Here is a 22,030-nt window from a genome sequence, read left to right as displayed (position 1 = left end):
GCTCACTGCTCAGAATGAGAGTAAGCAGGAAGAACTAGATTGAAGATTAGGAAATCAGGGCTTCTTTAGACTTTTTTTTTTCCATTAGTGGTAAGTCATTTCACTCTCTGAAGTAAAATGAGGACCATATCAAATTACATAATGTCTTTTTTTTTAAATGAAACAATAATAGCACATTTCTGTTAGGTTATGTAGCATTGAATTAGAAACATTTCTTTTCTTATTATTGCTTGTCTTGTTTTTGTAGGAAATTCATATATTTCTTAATAAGTATCAGATTGAAATGAGGATTGGAAGTGAAATGCTACAAACAAGGAAATATTATATTCTTATTACTTCTGCAATACATTTTGCATATGTCACTATACCTACATCAGAAATTGAGTGGCTATTTGCAAGTTAAAATGTAATTTTTTTATATTTATAACTGCTTTTCTGGGATCTTATGAAGTCTTCATTGTTTAAAAGTGTTTATGATAAGCACAAAGGCTAATTTAAAATAAATTGGTCATAATCACTTAAAATCAGAGTAAATAAAATATTTTTAGTAGTCTAGATTTTGGAAATCATTACTGTTACTAAACTATTTTAAGTAAAATAAAATAAAAAGATGATTTACTTCTTAAAAATCATGTCACCTCAAAGATGGAATGAAACTTAGATGCCATCCAGCACAGCATGTACCTAGACAGGTGTTTTCTAATTATTATGTGCACTAAGTATGGATGTTTCCTGAACTTCAGTCATGGGTTCTTTTTTCCTCTTGGTGATCTCATCAACTTCCAGGAGTTTAATTATCATATATATGCAGATAACTCAGATGAATGAATCCAGCTTCATGCTTTCTCCTCAGTTTAGTCCAATATTACCAACTGTTCTTTAGACAATTCAAATTGAATAATAGAGAAATTTTAAACTCAATAAATTTCAAAGAAAATTCATTATTTTCCCCTGAAACCCTACTGTTCTTTTGAACTTCAGTGTTTCTGTTACAGGAATTGTTACTTTTCTGGTCTTTTGTGTTCTTTATCTTGGTGTTATCTTGCAGACTCATTTTCCCTCATCTCTTAAATGTAATAAGTTGTCAAATATACATCTCTCACATTCAGCCTCTTCTCTCTACTAATATAGCCATGACCTTAGTTTCAGTCTCTCATCACCGCTTACTTAAATTATTTCAACAACCAACTGGTTTCAACTGGTTTCCTTGCTTCAAGTCTCTTTACACACTAATCCATCTTCTTCACTGCTGTGAACATGATTTTTCTTAAACCATATCTGGCCATATTACTCCCATATTGGACAAACTTCCTATTGCTTCTTCAGTCAAATATAAACTCCTCTCTTTCAATTTTAAAGCTCTTCAATATCTGTGCAACATCTATCTTTACCACAATAATTGTATATTACTCTCCCTGATGGACTTTTTCTTTCTAGCCAAGCTGTCTTCCTTTCTTTTCCTCATCCTTAGCATTCCTCCCATATTCTTTGTATGGGCTGTTCACTAAATTGGCAAAGCACTCCCTCCTTACATATACCTGAAAGAATATTTCTCTTCATTCAACATGCAGCTCAAGCACCCCATTATATATGAAGCCTTCCCTGCCAACCCTAATTGCTAGTACCTTCCCTTCCAAATTTCTTTGTTTTTAACTTTTTCATATTTTTGATAATACTTCCACATATCAGTCGATCATTTATTTACTACCCTGTTCATCAATTAATTCATCAATCGATTCATATATTAGCCTCTTCTATTGATTCATTTATTGATCTACCTACTTATGTCCCATATGGAAATTTAAGGTATTTTTCTATTCTTTATATTCCCAGGGTTGTTCCCACATAGCAGGTACTTAACTTTCAATAGATACTTAATAAATAAAATTGTTGGTTTATTGATCTGTCCTCTTCCTTAAGCCTAATGAGGGGAAACAGCACCTCAAGAAACAGTATCTTGGACATCTCACCCTTTATATGAGGTTAACATTTATTGCTATACCATATTACATATTCTCCTCATTCAACTGTTGGGACCAAGAAAATGAGGCTCATTTGTCTTCATTATAATAGCTCTAGAGAAAGCTGGTCTCATGGCCACTAAGTCTTCCCTTCATTAAACTAAATATATTTTTTTCTTCAACATAACATTCTATAAACCTCAGTCCAATTTTTTTTCTTTATCCCACTTGCCCACATTTATAATTGTTCCAGTTCTTTAATGTCCTTATTAATGTGTGGGACTCAATAAAACAAAATTGGTCATGTCAGGAAAGAGCAAGATTATCCTATTCCTTGGACATGATATTTTATTAATACTATTTGGACTGTAATGTCATAACTTTGCTGTGCTTGGGGTGACTTCCATATAATCTTAGTGACTAAGTTAAATTAATAGCCCCCAAATATTGTACATAAATACTAACTGGAAACACCTTCCCTATATTCCCCCAACTATCTATTTATAGATAGTGCCAAAAAGGTTGTATAATTTTAACAAAGGTATAATAGAATCACATAAAAAATTCAGTCCTAGGTGATGATAGATATATCATGAATCATGACTGAATGACAGTTATGATGTGATTTATGTGAAGGATTTTACTCTTGAATTTCAAATTAGTAGAGAGATTACTGGCACCATTATATTAGGTATCTTAAAATAAACTGATAGAAAGCAGGAGTATAACCTTGCTTAAATAATCAATTGGAAAGATGTAAATAAGCAGTTTTAATATAAAGAAATCAAAGCTCTCTGATGCCATATGAAAAATGCACTAAGTCACTGTTGATTAGAGAAATGCAAATTAAAACAACTCTCAGATATCACCTCACACCTATCAGATTGTCTAATATGACAAAAAAGTAAAATAATAAATGTTGGAGATGTGAAAAAATTGGAACACTAATGCATTGTTGTTGGAGTTGTGAACTGATTCAACCATTCTGGAGAGCAATTCAGAACAATACCCAAAGTGGCATGTGACTGTGCCTAACCTTTGACCCAGTAATGCCACTACTAGGTATATATCCCAAAGAGAGTATAAAAAAGGGGAAAAGGAAGCACATGTACAAAAATAGTAATAACAGTTCTCTTTGTGGAAATTGAGGGGATGCCCATCAGTCAGGGAATGGCTGAACAAGTTATGGTATATGAATGTACTAGAATACTATTGTGTTATAAGAAATGATGAGTAAGCAGATTTCAGAAAAACCTGGAAAGAATTAAGTGACTGATGATGGGTGAAGTGAGCAGAATGAGGAGAACATTATACACAGTAACAGCAGTGTTGTGCAATGATCAGCTGTGATAGACTTAGCTCTTAACAATATAAGGATCCAAAACAATTCCAAAGGACTTATGATGGAAAATGCTTTCCACATCCAGAAAAAATAACTTTGGAGTCTGAATGCAGATTGAACCATACTATTTTTACTTTTTTGTTGTTTTTTCCCCTTTCATGAGTTTTTTTCCCCTTTTATTCTTATTCTTCTTTCACAATATGACTAATGTAATTGTACATGTATAACCTATATCAGATTGCTTGTTCTGTTGGGGAAGGGATGGGAAGGGATGGAGGGAGAAAATTTTGGGACTCAAAATCTTGTAAAAATGAATTTGAAAACCATATTTACATGTAACTGGAAAAAATACTATCAAGATTGAAAAAAACATAAATGGGATGTATTCTCATTCTGATTCAGAGGAATTGTGTAGGAATCAACATTATTTCATTTTCTGTTTACCTTTTTTAGGCTGTGGCAAATCACAAAGATAAATCTGGACTGTTTTGTAATGTATTTATTTTTAATTTCTAATTTCTATTTCTTTAAACAAAATTCATTTTTTTTTTGTTTTTCTATTTAATGATTAACTGATCAAGTGTGGGATTTCTCCTAAAAGTCCATTCCATGGGTAGAACCAAGATAATGGTGGGGCAAAGACCAATAAAAATGGAATCAATAGATATGAGCTCAGCACAACCTATGGGTTGTGTGTTCTTGGTCAATGTACTCAACTTCTCTGAGCCTCAGTTATATGGGTACAATATTTCTATTGCTTATCTCATAATGCTGTGGTGAGGATCATATGAGAGAAATTTTATGGAAGAATTAAGTCATAGCATTACATGAACATCTCTTTTTATTTGTACTGTATTATTATTTCCATTAGCTTAGCTTGTGCAAAATATCTTATACTTCAAATAATATATTTCACTGAAAGTTATAAGGTACAGGGCAAGGCAATCAATACTTGTTCTATACTTTACATTGGTCATACTATGTATGAACAACTGTATTCAGCTTTGGGCACCATGTTTTAGGAAAAACATCAATAGAAAATTTCCAAAGGAAGGTGATCATAGTAGGAACATCAATAATACTTGATTAATTTGATTACCTAAGTTAGCCTTCATGTCATTTAATTCAAGAAATGTTTACTAAAGCATGGTTTTAGGTGCCAGATGAAAATTATATAAAGAATTAGGGTTATTTAGAATGAAGAACAGACCTTGAATTTTGAAATTTAGGAGTAGGTTTATTGGGATTGGGACCATAGTGGAAGAGGAATCAAAGAATGGAAATTTCACAGAAAATTTAGAATTTAAATTCCATATAAGGATATAAATAAAGTGGCATATTTAAAAATAAAATATACTAACCCCCAATAATTTCCCTGTTATTAGATGCCTTCAAGCAAAATATACATTCATGTCTATAATTTCTTCTCATTAGATTTTTTCCCATCATTTTGTCCTGTTCAGATATTCCTGAATCAAAACTGGTTTTTTTTAGAAAAACATGTTAGCTATACCTTCTAACTTTTTATCCTCTGCAAATTTGCTTAATTGATGGAAAATTTTGAAGAGAGCTTGGCCACATTCCACTATAGTCATGCCTCTATATTGACTTATTGATTAATTTAATCCTTGGATCTGGATATTTGATTGTATTGAATCCATGTAAGTCTACTAATATCTAGCCTCTTTCTCTGTATATTTCTATATGGATATAATTGTAATTCCCTTAAATGCCTTATTAAGAAACCCAGTTATATCATAGTTTATAGATCTGTATTTCCACCTGCCCTCTTTTTTTTCTTTTTTAGTGAGGCAATAGGGATTAAGTGACTTTCCCAGGGTCACACAGCTAGTAAGTGTCAAGTATCTGAGGCCAGATTTGAACTCAGGTCCTCCTGAATCCAGGGCCAGTGCTCTATCCACTGCGCCATCTAGCTGCCCCCTTTTTTTCTTCTTTTTCTTCTTAACACAATAGAAAGAGACGACATGCATATTCTACTTTGCCTACTTTCCTTGTTTTCAAGGCACTTAACCCCTCTCCCTATTGCCTAGGAAATAAATTTCAATAAGTTAGCATGGCCATAGAGGCTCCCCCATGCTGTTTTCAGTTTCACCTCCAATCTGATTTCCTACATTTCCCTACATGAGTTCTCTACTTTCAAAACCTAAGTATATTTACCCAAATATATCATGTACATCTCTTTCTGTGTTATTGATCAGATCATTTGCTTGTTTGGTAGGTTACCCCTCCTGTATTCTCCTTCCTACCTTTCCTTGACAACCTGTTTCAAGTTCCATAAAATATACTCCATTAAACCTCCCATTATAGCTGTATCCCAGAGAAAACTCTATATCTTCCTTATTCCTATAATACTATGAAGGCACCTCATTTACTTATTTGACACATCATCTCTTTCTCTCTCTCTCAATCACTCACTTGCATGTATGTGCATGCACACAAACACACACACACACACAATTTCCTGTTTCCACAATTATCATTGACATTTCCTGTGGACAATTTCCTTTTTATATGCCTTATTAAACAACACAGTGCCTTAGGCATATGAACAGCCCCTCTCTTTCTCTCTCTCTCTCTCTCTCTCTCTCTCTCTCTCTCTCTCTCTCTCTCTCTATATATATATATATATATATATATATATATATATATATATATATATATATCAGTATGCTGATTGAATGGTTGATGAAGGGATTATGAAATAAATGAAAGATTAGCAGAAGGTAAAAGCATATACAAATGCTAGTTAATTCAATTGATAATTGTTCTTCCTCTATCAAATCATTCAGTAACATATTAGAATTGTACATATGCATCTTTACTCTCCAGGTATGGTAGCATGCAGATTGATTCTGTATGGGGGTTGAAGTAGAATACCACTGAAGTGCCTACCAATTTTAATGTGCTGTGATTGTGTCAAAAATTCCATTATGGACAGATACATTTCCTCTATTTTGTACAATTTTTGTAAAGATTTTGTGGATGAAGAAACTAAATTTAAGGAAAAAAACAAATGACTTGTCATGTGACTAATCAGTGTAAGAGACAGGAGTTAATTTCATCTTCCGATTCCACACCCACCACTTTCTCTATTCTCCAGGTTGCTAGAAATTTGTAAATTGTTCTCTCTGACAACAGAGACCATAGAAATGATATGTAACTTCCACACCAGAATGAGACAACAGATGAAAAGCTCAGAAAAAGAACTTTGTACTACAGTTTCTAGCACAAATATTTAGACAGAAGAAAAAAGGAATTAAAATTCCACTTAAATAAATGTTGTAAAAGATTCCTTCTCTGGTTCAATAAGTTTCATTTAACATTGAATAAATTGATTCTTGATGGCACCTGAATCTTTTAAGCAATGAGAGTTCTTTGATTTTTTTTTACCTTTGTTAGGTTATCTAAAACAACCTTCTAGGGGATCCAAATAGATATTTTTTCCTTTTTTTTAAAAAAATTTTGGTGAGTTTGTAAGCATCTTTGATATGAAAAAATGGCTCTTGTGATCCAATAATCTGTGATTTGCTTCTCGCCTTCCACATTCACTTTGGCTCTGAATTGTTGTTGTTGTTTGTCCTTTATTCCTGTATTGGACCATGACATCAGAATGATATCATGACTTGCACTGAATTGGATTTAAAGGAGGGAGGGGTGTGCAAGGTCACCAACCTTATTCTTTCCTCTAGAGCCATCTGGGTCCAGTAGCAAGATATACATCAGGACCACTGGAGAAAACCCCAGATGTTTAAGGCAATTGGGGTTAAGTGACTTGCCCAGAGTCATACAGCTAGTAAGTATTTGAGGTGAGATTTGAAATCAGATCCTCTTGACCCCACTACTGAACCACCTATCTGCCTCTGGCTCTGAATTAATGAAAGACAGATTTATAGACCCAGTAAAAGGGAGAGATTCTCCAGGACAGCAGCAAGGTGGGGGATATATATTGTCATAAAAACACTTTGCCTTGAAGCTCCAGAATGCAAAAGGACACAGTACTTGGGCCATTACTGTCTTGTATGTGGAAAAACACTAAATAAAATAATATATGGAAATTCTTAAAACTTACACAAGTAACATTGTTATTATATGCTACTCTTTATTGCTTTTAGTCATTACAGGGCCTGTTCTTTCTTAATCAGACCAGGATCTAGTAACCTCTGTTTTTATCACTGACTTAGAAGTCATTGGCAAATTACCATATTTAAGAAAAATCTCCACCCATTTTGTCACAAATAATTGGCAGTTAAATGTGTATAGATCCTGTGTGATAATGTCCTATTATGTTATATGTATTTGGGAAGGGAATAAGTTTTTGATACTTGGATCTGATGATAGTAACTTTTTCTCTAACTTCTCTGTTACAGTTAAAGGACCAGCCAGTTACCCAGGCTTAAAACCTGGTGTCAACCTCAATGGTTTACTCTCTCTCACTTTCTACTCTGCATCCAACATGTTGCCAAGGCCTGAATATTTGACCTTAGTAACATCTCTCCTCTGGCACTGCATCATCCTAGAGCAGGACTTCATCACCTCACATCTACATTATTCCAATATCTGTCATTGATCTCCATACCACAAGTCTCTCCCTATTCTAGTCCACACTCTACTAACCTGTCAAATGGATCTTTCTAAAATGTATGTTATCTGCCTACTCAATATACTTCAATAGCTCCTATCACTTCAAAGACCAAATATAAAATCACTGTGGAGTTGAGAACCTCCCATCCACATCTTTCTATCTTCTTACATCATGTCTTTGATCCATTGACCCTGGCCTCTTTGCTATACTTTAAATGACAAACCCTATGTCTTGATAGTCCCCCATTCATGGGATGCTCACTCTCCTTCCTCATCTTTACCTTCTGGTCTGACTTCCTTCAGTACTCATATACAATCCTACCTTCTACAGAAAACCTTTTCTTATACCCTTTCCTTCTAGTGCCTTCCTTCCGTTGATTATTTCCAATTTATCCTGTATATAGCTTGTTTGTATGTATTTGTTTATATGTTGTATTCCTCACTAGACTGTGAATTCATTGATATAAATGGCTGTCTTCTGTCATATACTTTTCTTTCCATAGTGTCTGGCACATAATAGGCATTTAATAAGTGTTTATTGACTAAGTGATAAAATGTACATTTACACTTCCAATAAGAATGTAAGTCCTAAGCTTGAGATAGGTATGTGCATTTTGGAACAAAGGATGAAATGAAGCAAGGGTCAGGTTGATCACATGATTTCTCATTTTACTTTGTTAAAACTGAGCTGCTAGGGGCAGCTAGGTGATGCAGTGGATAGAGCACCGGCCCTGGAGTCAGGAGTACCTGAGTTCAAATCCAGCCTCAGACACTTAACACTTACTAGCTGTGTGACCCTGGGCAAGTCACTTAACCCCAATTGCCTCACTAAAAAACAAAAATAAAAACAAAAAAACAAAAAAAAACTGAGCTGCTGTACAACTGTTTGCTATTAGTGTGAAGGCAAAAATTCAGCAACATAACATAAAACTTAGGTCATGTGGAAAAGTGCTCTTCTTGATGGAAAATGTGAATTTCAAGCTCTGTATTATTCTCATTATAACAAGACATCATGATTTCCTCCTGTCCTGAGAATGGATAAGGAAGACTCAAGTAATTGGTAGTGCTATGAAAGGGAGTAACTACAGAATAAGGAAAATTGTATAATGCTCTTATCTTTTGGAAGAAAATGTGTTCAATTCAACTAGCAAAAGGGTTATAGTTTAGCAGTGTTTTCTTTTACTATTTCTACTTCTGTGTTCTATAAGTTATCCAGGCTTAGTGAACTAGCATAAAACCCAGTAAATTAAACACACACACACACACACACACACACACACACACACAAACAAACACACATGTTAGAGCTAAATCAAAACTATTAACCAGGAAGAGCCACAATGACAGAGTAAAGGTACGGACTGGTCTGAGCTTTCCAAAATTCCCTTCCCAACAACTTTAAAATAACTCTGCACAATAAATTCTGGTGTGGCAAAACCAATAAAAACATGGGGTAAAACAATCTACCAAGTCAACAATTTAGAAAGTCAGAAAAAATTCTCTGTCTTACTGGACTGGGTGTGGATCACAGTCCAAGGCAGACTATGCACCAACAAGCCAGCAGCAGGTTTGGGGGGGCAACTGAATCAGCAGCAGCAGTTTCTGACGTTTACAGCCAGCAGATGGCATGGGAGTGTGACAACTGGTAATAAGAAGACAACAGGGGACTATTTGCTAACACTTGGTGTAGGACTCTGTTGTATCACTCATACTCGGTTCCTGATTACAGTCTCAGGGTGAGAAAGCATTTGCACATTAGAGTGAGAAGCCCCAGAGTAGCAGGGACCTTGGTTACAGTTCCAAGATGGAAAAAAAATATTCTGGTCACATATAGCCAAGAACAAAGGGCAAGAAAACACTGACCACAACTTCTTTTAGGTCAAACCACCTTGAAAGAACTGAAAACTTAAAAATCCCAAGAACTAGCTCTGAGAAAAGAATAAAGAAAGGCCTGAAATACAGGGCAGTATCCCACCCAGATATCAGTTCCCACCCTGGAAGCAGATATCAACTTTAACATAAAGTTAAAAGTCAAGAAATAACCTTGACACCAATTGATAAATGGTCAAAGGATATGAACATTCTGGAAGATGACCATCACCCTGATGTCATGACTTACAGTGAATTGAATTTAAGTGAGGAAGGGCAGTTCAGGTTCACCAGGCTCACTCTCTCCTCCAGAGCCATCTAGGTCCAGGGACAAGATGTATGTATATATGTATATATGTGTATATGAATGAGTGCATGTATATGCATATATGTATGTGTTCATATGTGTATGTATATGTGTGTACACCCACATATATATACATATACATATATACTTCTAATAGATTAGATAGATAATATTTAAGGCAATTGAGGTTAAGTGACTTGCTTAGGGTCACACAGATAGTGTCTGAGGTTAGATTTGAACACAAGTCCTCCTAACTTAAGGGCCAGCACTCTATCCACTGTGCCACCTAGCTGCCCCATATGAACAAGCATTTTTCTGAAGAAATCAAAACAATTTAAAACCATATGGAAAAAGTCCCAGACAATTATTGATTAGAGAAATGCAAATGAAAACAACCTTGAAAAGTGATTTTACACATACCATATTGGCTAAAGTAATAGAAGGGGAGAGTGACAAATGTTGGAGGGGATATAGAAAAATTGGGACACTATTTTTGGTGGAATTATGAAATGATTCAACCATTTTGGAGAGCAATCTGGAATTATGCCGAAGGAATTATTAAAAGACATATACTCTTTACTCCAGCAATACCACTACTTGATCTATTTATGAAGATAATTAAGCAAAAAGAAAAAAATAACCTATATGTTCTAAAATGTTTATAGCAGTTCTCATTGTGGTGGTATAGAAAAGAAATTGCTGGGATGCCCATCAATTGGGGAATGATTAAAACAAGTTGTAGTATATGATTGTGATAGATTACTATTGTTCTAAAAATTTTTTAAAAAGAAAAATACTATTGTTCTATAAGAATTTATCATTTCAGTGATTTTGGAAAAATACATGAAAAGACTTGCACAAAATAATAAATATCAAAATGAGTAGAACCAAGAGATCATTGTATATAATAGCAATATTGTTTTAAGAATGAATTTGAGCAAATTAGTTATTTTGACTAATATAAATGCCAAATTAAATATAAAGGATACATGAAGAAAGATGCTATCTGCAACCACAGAAAGAATTGCTAAATACAAGTTTGCATATAATAATTTTATTCATTTATACATCTACTGGTGTCTAATGATAACCATCTCTAGGACAGAGTGGGGTGGGGAGGGGAAGGAAAAATTTACATGATAATTTTGTTGTATATTTGAAAGGAATAGCAAGTTGTGCATAGTACGCTTCCAATTTCATATGCAATCATCTTTTTTATTGTATGATGTTGTGGTAATACTTGTTTTATTTCAAAAATTATAAATAAGGTAAAATAAAAAGAAATAGGCCAAGTCAGAAAACAATAGTAAAAGAACCTGACTAAAGAATGTTATTATGATGAAAGGGAAAATAGAAACACAGATTCATAAGAAGACAACAAAGTCAAAACAACTACAACCAAATCTTCAAAGAAAAATATGAATTACTCTCAGACCCAAAGTGAATTCCTGGAAGACATCAAAACAAATAAAAACAACAAATAAGAATAGAAGAAAAATGGAGAAAAAGAAATGACAGTGATATGAGAAAATCATGACGAAAGAATCAATTGGTAAAAGAGCATGCTCAAGCCTGTACACATGTAAAGACACTTGCACACACACACGCACACATGAAATACTGAAGAATATTACAGCTTTAAATAAAAAAATAATAGGCCATGATTAAAAATGAGGCAAAATCCCACTGAGGAAAATTCCTTTAAAAGGAGAGATGGCCCAATGGAAAAGATGAAAAAAAATTCACTGAAGAGAAGATCTCCTTAGAAAATAGAATTGGTCAAGTGGGAAAGCAAGTACAGAAGAATCAATGAAGAAAATAATTTTTTAATAAATTCGAATTGGAGAAGTGGAAACTAATGACTCCATGAGACATCAAGAAACAATAAAACAAAATGAAAAAATATAAGAAAATGTGAAATATCTCATTGGAAAAACAATTGCCCTGGAAAATAGATTAAGAAATGACAATTTAAAAATAATTCCAAAGTCTGAAAGCCATGATCAAAAAGAAAAAAAAAAGCTTAGATATTGTTTTTCAAGAAATTATCATGGAAAATTCCTCTGATATCCTAGACCCAGAGGGTAAAGTAGAAATGGAAAGAATCCACCAATCACCACCTGAAAGAGATTCCAAAATTTAAAATCTCAGCAATATTATAGCCAAATGACAGAACTCCCTGGGCAAGGAAAAAATATTGTAAGCAGCCAGAAAGAAACAATTCAAATATTATGCAGCCACAGTCAAGATAAGACAAGATTTATCAGCTTCTATATTAAAGAATTGGAAGGCTTTGAATATGATATTCTAGAGGACAAAGGGGCTAGGAATACAAGTAAGAATTACCTACCCAGCAAAACTGAGTATGATCCTTCTGGGGGGAAATTGATATTTAATGAAATAGAGGACTTTCAAGTATTCCTGCTGAAAAGACTAGAGCTGAATAGAAAATATGACTTTCAAAATGAAGACACAAGAGAAACATAAAAAGGTAAACATGAAAGAGGAACCATAAAGGATTCAATTAGCTTAAACTGTTTGCATTCCTACATGTTAAGATGATATTTGTAACTCCTGAAAAATGTATCATTATTACAATAGTTAGAAGGATTATAAATAGACAGAGGGCATGAAGGTGAGTGAACTATGATTTGATTATATCTAAAAATTTAATTAAATTAAGAGGTCAAAAAGAAGAATGCACTGAAAGAAGGGGGAGTTAATGTGATAAATTTTCAAACATAAAAGATGCATGAGAGTTTTTTACATTGGAGTGGGATATGGGGGTGAGTAGGAGGCAGGGAACATTTGTATCTTATTCTCATTGGAATTGGCTCAAAGAGGGAATAACATTTAAACCCAAAGGATATGGACTGACAATTTTCAGATTAAGAAATCAAAGCTATCTATTGTCATATGAATATAATGCTCTAAATCACTAGTGGTTAGAGAAATGAAAATTAAAACAACACTGATTTGTAGTGACACATCCATCATATTGGCTAATATGACAGAAAAGGGAAATGACAATTATTGGAAAGGAAGTGGGGGCAGAAGTTGTGATTTGATTCTGGAGAGCATTGTGGAACTATGCTATAAAAACTGTGGATACTGTCTGCTCCAGCAATACCACTCCTATGTCTCTACCCCCAAAGAAAACAAAACAAAAAAGGAAAGGAAAGAAGAAAGAAAGGGAAATTGACATATGTACAAAAATATTTATGGCAGCTCTTTTTGTAGGGGCAAACTATTCGAAAATTGAAGGAATACCCATTAACCGGAGAGTAGCTGAACAAGTTGTATTATAAGATTGTTATCAAATACTATTGTGCTATTAGAAATGATGAGCAGGATGCCTTCAAAAAACCTGGAAAGGCTTAGATGAACTGACACAAAGTGAAGTTAGCAAAATCAAGGGAACATTGTATGCAAAAAAGTTGCATAATATGATGATTAACTGTGACTGACTTAGCCATACTTAGCAGTAGAATTGTCTAAAACAATTTTCAAGGGCTTATGATGAAAAGTGCTGTCTACCTCCAGAGAAAGATTTGATGGAGTCTGAATGCACATCAAAACATACTTTCCAGAGGGGGTAGTCAGGGAAGGAGGAACAGAGCTGATCTGCAATGCCAGAGAAGCTCTGCTGCTGCTGCTTCCCCTGACACTATGGTTGACACAACCACTACCACTGCTGCAGCTGCTGCTGACATGTTCCAGGTGCAGGAGAATGAGGGCAGCAAGCCAAGCTCTAGGGTAATGAAACCCCCTCAAGGAGACTCAAGTAATCTCTTTGTTACTCCAGAAGTTATTCCTTCAAATAGACGGAAGAGAATAGCATCCAATATCTTTGGAGCATCTGAGGAACCTCAGAATATACCCAAAAGGTCAAATCCTCCAGGAGGCAAAGGAAGTGGTATCTTTGAAGAACCTACTCCTGTGCAGGTTCGATATGGTTTGAATCCCCCTGGTGGGAAGACTAGTGATATCTCTAGGCCTCCAATCACCATACCTGTGCCTTTAGCACACCCAAAGAAGCCTGAGGATCATATTGTCTTATGTGAAGGTGAGGACACAAAATTGCAAATTAGAGCTACAGAGAATACACAATCTTCAAAATAACATGATGGGGCAGCTAGATGGCGCAGTGGATAGAGCACTGGCCCTGGAGTCAGGAGGACCTGAGTTCAAATCTGGCCTCAGACACTTAACACTTACTAGCTGTGTGACTCTAGGCAAGTCACTTAATCCCAATTGCCTCACCAAAACAAACAAACAAACAAACAAAAAAACCCAACAATAAAACATGATGAGACATGTGACAAAGTAAAGGAGGAATGAGCCAAGGAAACTGAGTCTAAACTCAAGATTGACAACCATGAACCCAGGTTGGGCCCCAGGCTTTGCCTCCATGGTCTGCAACCCACCAGGTGTCAAATTCATCATCTTTTTCTACTAAAGGAAACTACTACCAGCATCTTCAGAATAAAAACTCTTCTGTTAGGGTGTCACGGTTTATAGTTTCTCATTAGTGCAAGTTGGGGTTGGGCAGGGAGGAGAGGGGTTAATGATTTATGTAAAGATTTTCATGTAGCTTGCTGCTCAGACTTGTCTTCTAGAGACAGCTAAGGCTACACAGGACAAGAAGACATGGAGCCTTTCAAGGAACAGGCAAAACAAATGTTCTGGGAGCAAGAAGGAATTCCCTAGGGTTGTATCCCCAAGTTAGCTGCAAATATGAAAGAATCATTGAAAGAGTGAAAGAAAATGGGGAAAGAATAGGATCTTCATGGGTACTTGGAACATCTATATTTTGGTGGGCAAAAATATGCATCTAAGCATGGTCCTTCAGCAGTAGCCATTGGCAGTGTCACGAGGGGACTAAAAACCATGTGAATAATATGTTGGACAGCTGCTCAAGGAAGGCTCCTTCTCCTTTGTCTGGTAAAGGGATACAAATTGTGTATCAGAAGGGTAATAGATCATTTAGCTTGCAGTCTTTAAATTATAGAGTGATGATACAGGGCCTTCACCATTTATGGGGGCACTACTAATATCTAAGAAAACAGGTGTTAAATATGTGTCCTTCTGTTTGCCTTCATGATGCATTGTTCAGCATATATCCTATGGGGCTTTTTGACTGCTTTCCCACAAAAACCAAGGAAAGACTCACTAAGCTGCAACTTGAAAGAGATATTGGACATGATTTGACTTCTCCAAGTGCTTATCATTCGAGCTAATTTTCCTTTTCCCTTGTTTGTAGACCTATTCTTTTTTTGGGGGGGGGGGTGGGACAATGAGGGTTAAATGACTTGCCTGGGGTCACACAGCTAGTAAGTATCAAGTGTCTGAGGCCGTATTTGAACTCAGGTACTCCTGCATCCTAGGTTGGGTGCTTTATCCACTGTACCACCTACCTGCCCCCTGTAGACCTATTCTTAATGGCATATTTTTGCACCCATTTCTTCCAAGGGCATCTGTAACTTTTGTCATCTAGAAGAAGCCCTTAGCTCAGAAGGTCTGCCTTACATAAGAGAGTAAATTGCATCCCTTATTAACTGATGTTAAAATGAATAATATTTCTCCCTGCCATTCTCTTAATCCTTAAATGCCTTTCACTGCCTCTGAAGTTCACTAGTGGTGTGAACATACTACCTTCACAAACCACAATTCTTTTCTAAAGAGGGTAAGTGGGGTGTTGCCGACTTTTTAAAAAACCTTTTAAACTACCTAATTTCTTTCTGATATTTTGGTTATATTTGGTATATTTTGGTCTATTTTTCTAAGACATTTTTATTATAATCATTTAATGGAGAGGAGAGCAAATCACAGGACCCTTTAGCCCTTCAAAATAAACATTTTGGACAATATTTAAAGAATCATTTGTAATGCTATTCAAATACCTGCTACACAAACTGCTGATGACTTTGAATCATTTATTACACCTTAATTACATAGATACACTAAAGAGTAAGCAGAGCCTCCACATTTCCTTGCATGACTGGTTACTAATTTGGGGGAATCTGCAATCTTCTGCTCAGTGAATCTGGAAAAGTTAGATCTGGAAAGTAACTAGATTGGTAGCAGAATATCACTGGAGAAAATACTAGTTTTTCAAGTGGATATAATGGGCTACAATTTTCTTGAAGCTATTCTAATCATATTTAACTATCGAATCATATCCCTTTGATCCCTTTAGGGAAATGTTCCTCAGTCAGACTAAGTAACAATCTATTTTATTATTCCATAACTTGCATTTTGGAACATGTTATTACCATGCAATTAGAGCAGATGAGGTTTCATAATGGTGGCTTTCATGATGGATATCTATAAGGTGAGCACCAAATTCTCGAAATATTGTTCTACTTAGAATATTTAGCAAACTGACACCTTGTATTTTCAGGTGCCCGTTGTCCTCAATATTGTAATGATTGGAATGACACCACCTGCTGGAGACTTACTGTAGAAAAGCTCCGCCAAGAGTTGAAGGTCTTTGAGGGCAAGACCATGCGCCTTTTCTTTGAGATCAGGAAGTGACGTTTGCTTGTGGGAGGAAGAAAGGGGAGCCTGGTGCTCTGACTTGCTCACTTTCCTGTGGATTCTGGTGGAGAGCGGAGCTAGAAATGCTCTCTCCCTTTAATAGATAGATAAATGTAGGCCTTTCTCTCTTTACCAAATTCTTATTCTCCTTAATAAATGCTTAAAAGTCTAACCCTTGCTAAAGCTTATAATTTATTGGGGACCATTCATTAGATATTTTAGACAGACTAGCTAGAATTTTAGCCTTAACAATATTCAAGTGCCTGTATGAAATAGCTGTTATATACTTCTTGGCAAATTAAGGGAACTGTCATATGGGATTTACTTAGTAAACATTTGACCTCTTGAGGATTCTCTGATGATTTTGGAGATTGTTTTATAGCCAAGATAAGCTTGCTGTTTCCTATTAGCCTGTAAAGTACAGACAATACCCAATTTAACCCAGGGGCTGTGGTCTAAGATTTTGGAAGGCAGTCATTTGAAACTACGAAATCAGTTTTTTATGTAAAAAGAATGTAAGTGGTAATTAAATTCTTAGGCTAGATCACAGAATTCTATTTAACCCAGAATGTGGCTGAACTATGGAACCTAATCCCCATTTATAATAGTGTATCTATGGAAAACACATTTTGGGTGTGAGTTTATGGTGGCGAAAACATACCTCATTAGCCGCATCCCTGGCAAAAGTATTTACCCCTTGCCATCTGAATTCTGAAGCTCTAAGCCACTAGAGGTGATTCCTAGAGTAAGAATTCCAGCAGAATAGGGTGGTGAGTGACAGGGATGGAGTATCCAGTGGGGAAAATGAGCACAAGAATTATTCTAAATAGCAGCAATGAGATGTTTTCCCTCTCCTTCTAACTCTCTTTTCCTTGTCTCCTGATGAATCTTATTTCTTTAGACCATGAAACTTAGTGTAGAGGGACTCTGGAAGGGTGGGGAATGAAATTAGACTGTGAGAATGAGATTGGCTAGCAGAAGTGTTAATGCATGCATTATCATGTATACAAAGGAGGTATATATGCCTGGCATTTGTTGGAACTGCCTATATTTGGAAGATCCACACACTCTTAGTATCCTCTCAGTCTCTTGTAAAATGAATTGTCCTTGTATTTTTTAATATCTCTTAAAACTTACTTTTTTAAATACAAAAAACCCATACTTTGCTTTTTAAACTTTATTTTTTCTTATTTTTTTCTGTTTTCTTTCATAACAACAGCAATACGGAAATATATTTTACATGACTACCCATGTATAATATATCAAATTATTTTCCTTCTCAATGAAGCGGGGATTGGGTGGAAGGGAGAGAATTTAAAACTCAAAAATTTAAACAATCAATATTAAAAATTGCTTTTACATGTAACTGGGAGAAACATTTTATTTTTGGTGAGGCAATTGGGGTTAAGTGACTTGCCCAGGGTCACACAGACAGTAAGTGTTAAGTGTCTGAGGTCAGATTTGAACTCAGGTCCTCCTGACTTCAGGGCCATTGTTCTATCCACTGAGCCACTTTTTAAAATATAATTTGCCTTTTTCTCAATGTCCTTCTTAAATAAGAGAGATTTGGATAATGAAAAACAGCTTTGTCTTATGTGAGAAGTATGTGTCTTCCATAATTCCCGTGAATTAAAAAATCCATAGCCAATTAATGAAACCCTTCAATTCTTTGGTTAAACACAAATCTGATAGACATTTGTTAGGTACCAACTATATGCAGAATACTCTGTTAAGCTCTGGGGTACAAGTAATAAAAAACGTCCCTGCCCTCAGTGAGCTTACATTGAAAAGGGGAGACAACATATAGAAGGAGGAAGGAAAGGTGGGGGAGGGTTGGGCACCCAGGGGATTCCCAACATGGAGGCATATTGGCCCATGGAGTTGAAACTTGACAAGGTAGTAGATGAAGATTGGAGTGACTCCTTGCTAAGTGGTCAAACAGGATCTGGTAGAATCTAGTTCTACCTAAGACACTTACTATCTCAATGACCTTAGGCCAGTCATTTGTTCTGTCTGGACTGCTATTTCCTTATCTGTCAAATGAAAGGATTGGATTAGATAACCTTTAATGGCCTTTCCAGCTATAAATCTATGATCCCATGGTCCTATATCACATAGTACAGAGAAGTACATGTCATAATTTTTTTTCAACTCCATGGGCCAATATGCCTCCATGTTGGGAGTACATGGGAGAAACTTCCAATATTACAGCAAATTTCTCTTTGTTGAAAAAAAATTATGACACATGAAAAACTCTCAGCTCAACAATATAGTGTCTATGATCTCTAATATCTGACAACTCATTCATTTAGGTAGCTCGTCCTTGGCCTCAGTTTGGCAGTTTGTGGATATATGGCCATCTGTGGGGTCAGGGATGAAAAGCAGCAGGCCGGAATCCACCTCCTCTTTGAACCATGGAAAATACTGACACAGTTGTATTGGTTTTATTTAGTTTCTTCTTACTATTACATTATGTTATTTTCCCAGGATGGCTTTGTAGGGATATTGAGGGACTCAGGGAAGCTAATAAGAAACAGAAATTTAGGAAATTAAGTTAGCCTATCTTTAAAGAGGTTGGGATAGTGTTGGCAAGGTTCCCAGACATTGGTACAGTACTTATAATGTATGTTTTTTTTTTTTGTTTGTTTGTTTTTTTTAGTGAGGCAATTGGGGTTAAGTGACTTGCCCAGGGTCACACAGCTAGTAAGTGTTAAGTGTCTGAGGCCAGATTTGAACTCAGGTACTCCTGACTTCAGGGCCGGTGCTCTATCCACTGTACCATCTAGCTGCCCCTACTTATAATGTATGTATAAATCTTAGACTTCTCCACATAATTCACATACTATCTGCTATTGTCCTCCACAGTTTGTAATTACAGGGAATACTTTTATTTCTAAGTATGTTAAATTTTTCTTATTTAATCGGTTCTGTGATTACATCAGTGTTGGAACTTTCCAATAAAGATTTATTACTACTAAAGGAAATAATAACCTACTCTGCAATCTATAATCTTGAGAAGTTCCCTGACCTCCCTAAGACACATGACCAGTATTTGGAAGAGGTAGGGCTTGAATCAAGATCTTTTTGACAGTGAGGTCAATTTGCTTTTACCTGTACTATACTGTCTCTTTTTTGGATACTCTGCAAATTTTTTTTTTTTTTGGTGAGGCAATTGGAGGTTAGGTGACTTGTCCAGGGTCACACAGCTAGTAAGTGTTAAGTGTCTGAGGCCCAATTTGAACTCAGGTCCTCCTGAATCCAGGGCCAGTGCTCTATCTGCTGTGCCACCTAGCTGTCTGCTCTGTAAATTTTTTTATAATACTTTTCTCATAACCCACTGGTATTAGGTAATATTTTTTGTTTGTTTGTTTTTCTGTTTGATAGCCCAGGAAAAGAATTTCATTGGCCTTTTGTTCTATATCAGGGAATTTTTCTCTGAAATATGTGTTGACTTCCGTAGTATCTTTTCAAAATTTCTCACTGGCTCAGTCCTTCCAAAAAAAAAAAAAAAAAGGCAAATAGCCAGTTTGTGTCTTATAGCTGAATAGCTATACAAACGACTTTTGCATGTTATTGAGGCAGCAAAGAAGTGTAGTGGACAGAAGACTAAGTCCCTTTATGAAGTTCTGAGTTCAAATCTAGCCCCAGACCTTTGCTAGCTGTCTTAACCACTATTTGCCTCAGTACTCAAATCTAGCACCTACCTTTCAAAGTTGCTGTATCAAATTAGGTAGTAACTTCACATTTCTGAACTCAGTGCTTGGCACATTGAAAGTACTATATAAAAATCTATTCTCTTCCCCTTCCCTTCTCTACTTTGCCACTCCTTAGAAGAGTGCTTAGCATATAGTAGGTACTTAATTAATGCTCGTTTTTTTGCTTGATCTGGTCATCTCTTGAGTATAGGGCACACACACAGTAAGTGTAGCTGATGACCCAATGCCTCCTTATCCCGTGCAATTCACTTTCCTTTCTCATGACAAATCCTTTTGTATCACATTCTTCTGAGTATTTTAATATTTTTAGGTAACATTATAGTGTTCATCTTTTTATCAACCATTCTGTTTACATGATTAATCTAAATTATTTTCTGGTTATTTATTAAGGTCAGAGCTAGAAAGAATTTCAGAGATAATATATTCTTTTAAGGGTTTTAATAGTATTTTGGTTTTCCAATTATATATAAAGACAATATCCAGCATTGTTATGAAATTTTGATTTTCAATTTTTTTTCTCCCTCCCTCTCCTTCCCTTTTCCTAAAATGGCATGCAATTTGATATAGGTTATATATGTGTGATTGTCTAAAACATATGTTCATATTAGTCATAGTTCTGAAAGAAGAAACAGACAAAATGAAAAAAAACACAAAAATAAAGTGAAAATAGTATGCTTCAATCTGCAGAATCCATCAGTTCTTTCTCTGCATATTGATATAATTTTCCAACATGGGTCCTTTGTAATTTTCATGGATCAGTGTATTACTGAGAAGTGCTAAGTCATTCATAACTGATCATCATACAACTTTGCTTTGTTTGGGTACAGTGTTCTCCTTATTCTTCTCATTTTACTTTTCATCAGTTCATCAGTTTTACCAGGTTTTTCTGAAATCTCTCTGCTCATAACTTCTTATTACACAATATTCCACTATGTTCATATACCACTACTTGTTCGGCCATTTCCTAACTGATGGGAATCCCCTCAATTTCTATTTTTTGTCACCATAAAAAAAGCTGCTATAAATATTTTTGTATGTGTAGGTCCTTTTCACTTGTCTATTATCTCTTTAGGATATAGAACAAGTAGTGGTGTTGCTGAATTAAAGGGTATGCAAAGTTTTATAACCCTTTGGTCTTAGTTCCAAATAGCCCTCCAGAACGGATCAGTATGCTACTCCACTGATAGTACAGGATTGTCCCAATTTTCCCACCACCTCTCTAACATATTTCATTTTCTTTTTCTGTCATTTTAGCCAAGCTGATATGTAAGAGGTGGTGTCTCAGAGTTGTTTTGATTTGCATTTCTTTAATCTGTAGTGATTTTGAGTATTTTTTCATATGACTATAGATAATTTGATTTGTTTTCTTCTGAAATCTGCCTGTTCATATTCTTTGACCACTTATCTATTGTGGAATGACTTGTATTTTTGTAAATTTGTTCACAGTTCTCCATATATTTGCGAAATAAGGCTTTTAGAGACACTTGCTGTAAAGACTATTCACCAGCTTTTTTCTTGCCTTCTAATCTTAGTTGGATTGGTTTTTTTGAGCAAAGCCTTTTAAATTTAATATAATCAAAATTATGGATTTTACATATTTCAATGTTCTCTCTTGTGTGGCCCAAAATCCTTTCCTTCTCCATAGATCTGACTCATTGACTATCCCTTGCTCTTCTGATTTGCTAATGGTATC

General features: G+C 35.4%; 1 protein-coding gene and 1 pseudogene across 1 annotated transcript in view; both read left to right on the top strand.

Annotated features, from left to right (window-relative positions):
* Window positions 1-22,030, top strand: part of CDH18 (cadherin 18) — a 1,453,365-nt gene that overhangs the window by 117,212 nt on the left and 1,314,123 nt on the right. The gene's annotated exons all lie outside the window — the stretch shown is intronic.
* On the top strand, window positions 13,793-14,602 carry LOC122749253 (annotated as a pseudogene).

Source organism: Dromiciops gliroides, chromosome 1 (genome assembly GCF_019393635.1).
Source record: "Dromiciops gliroides isolate mDroGli1 chromosome 1, mDroGli1.pri, whole genome shotgun sequence".
Classification (NCBI taxonomy): domain Eukaryota; kingdom Metazoa; phylum Chordata; class Mammalia; order Microbiotheria; family Microbiotheriidae; genus Dromiciops; species Dromiciops gliroides.
Note: the sequence above shows the minus strand (reverse complement) of the source record. Positions and strands in the feature narration are given on the sequence as shown.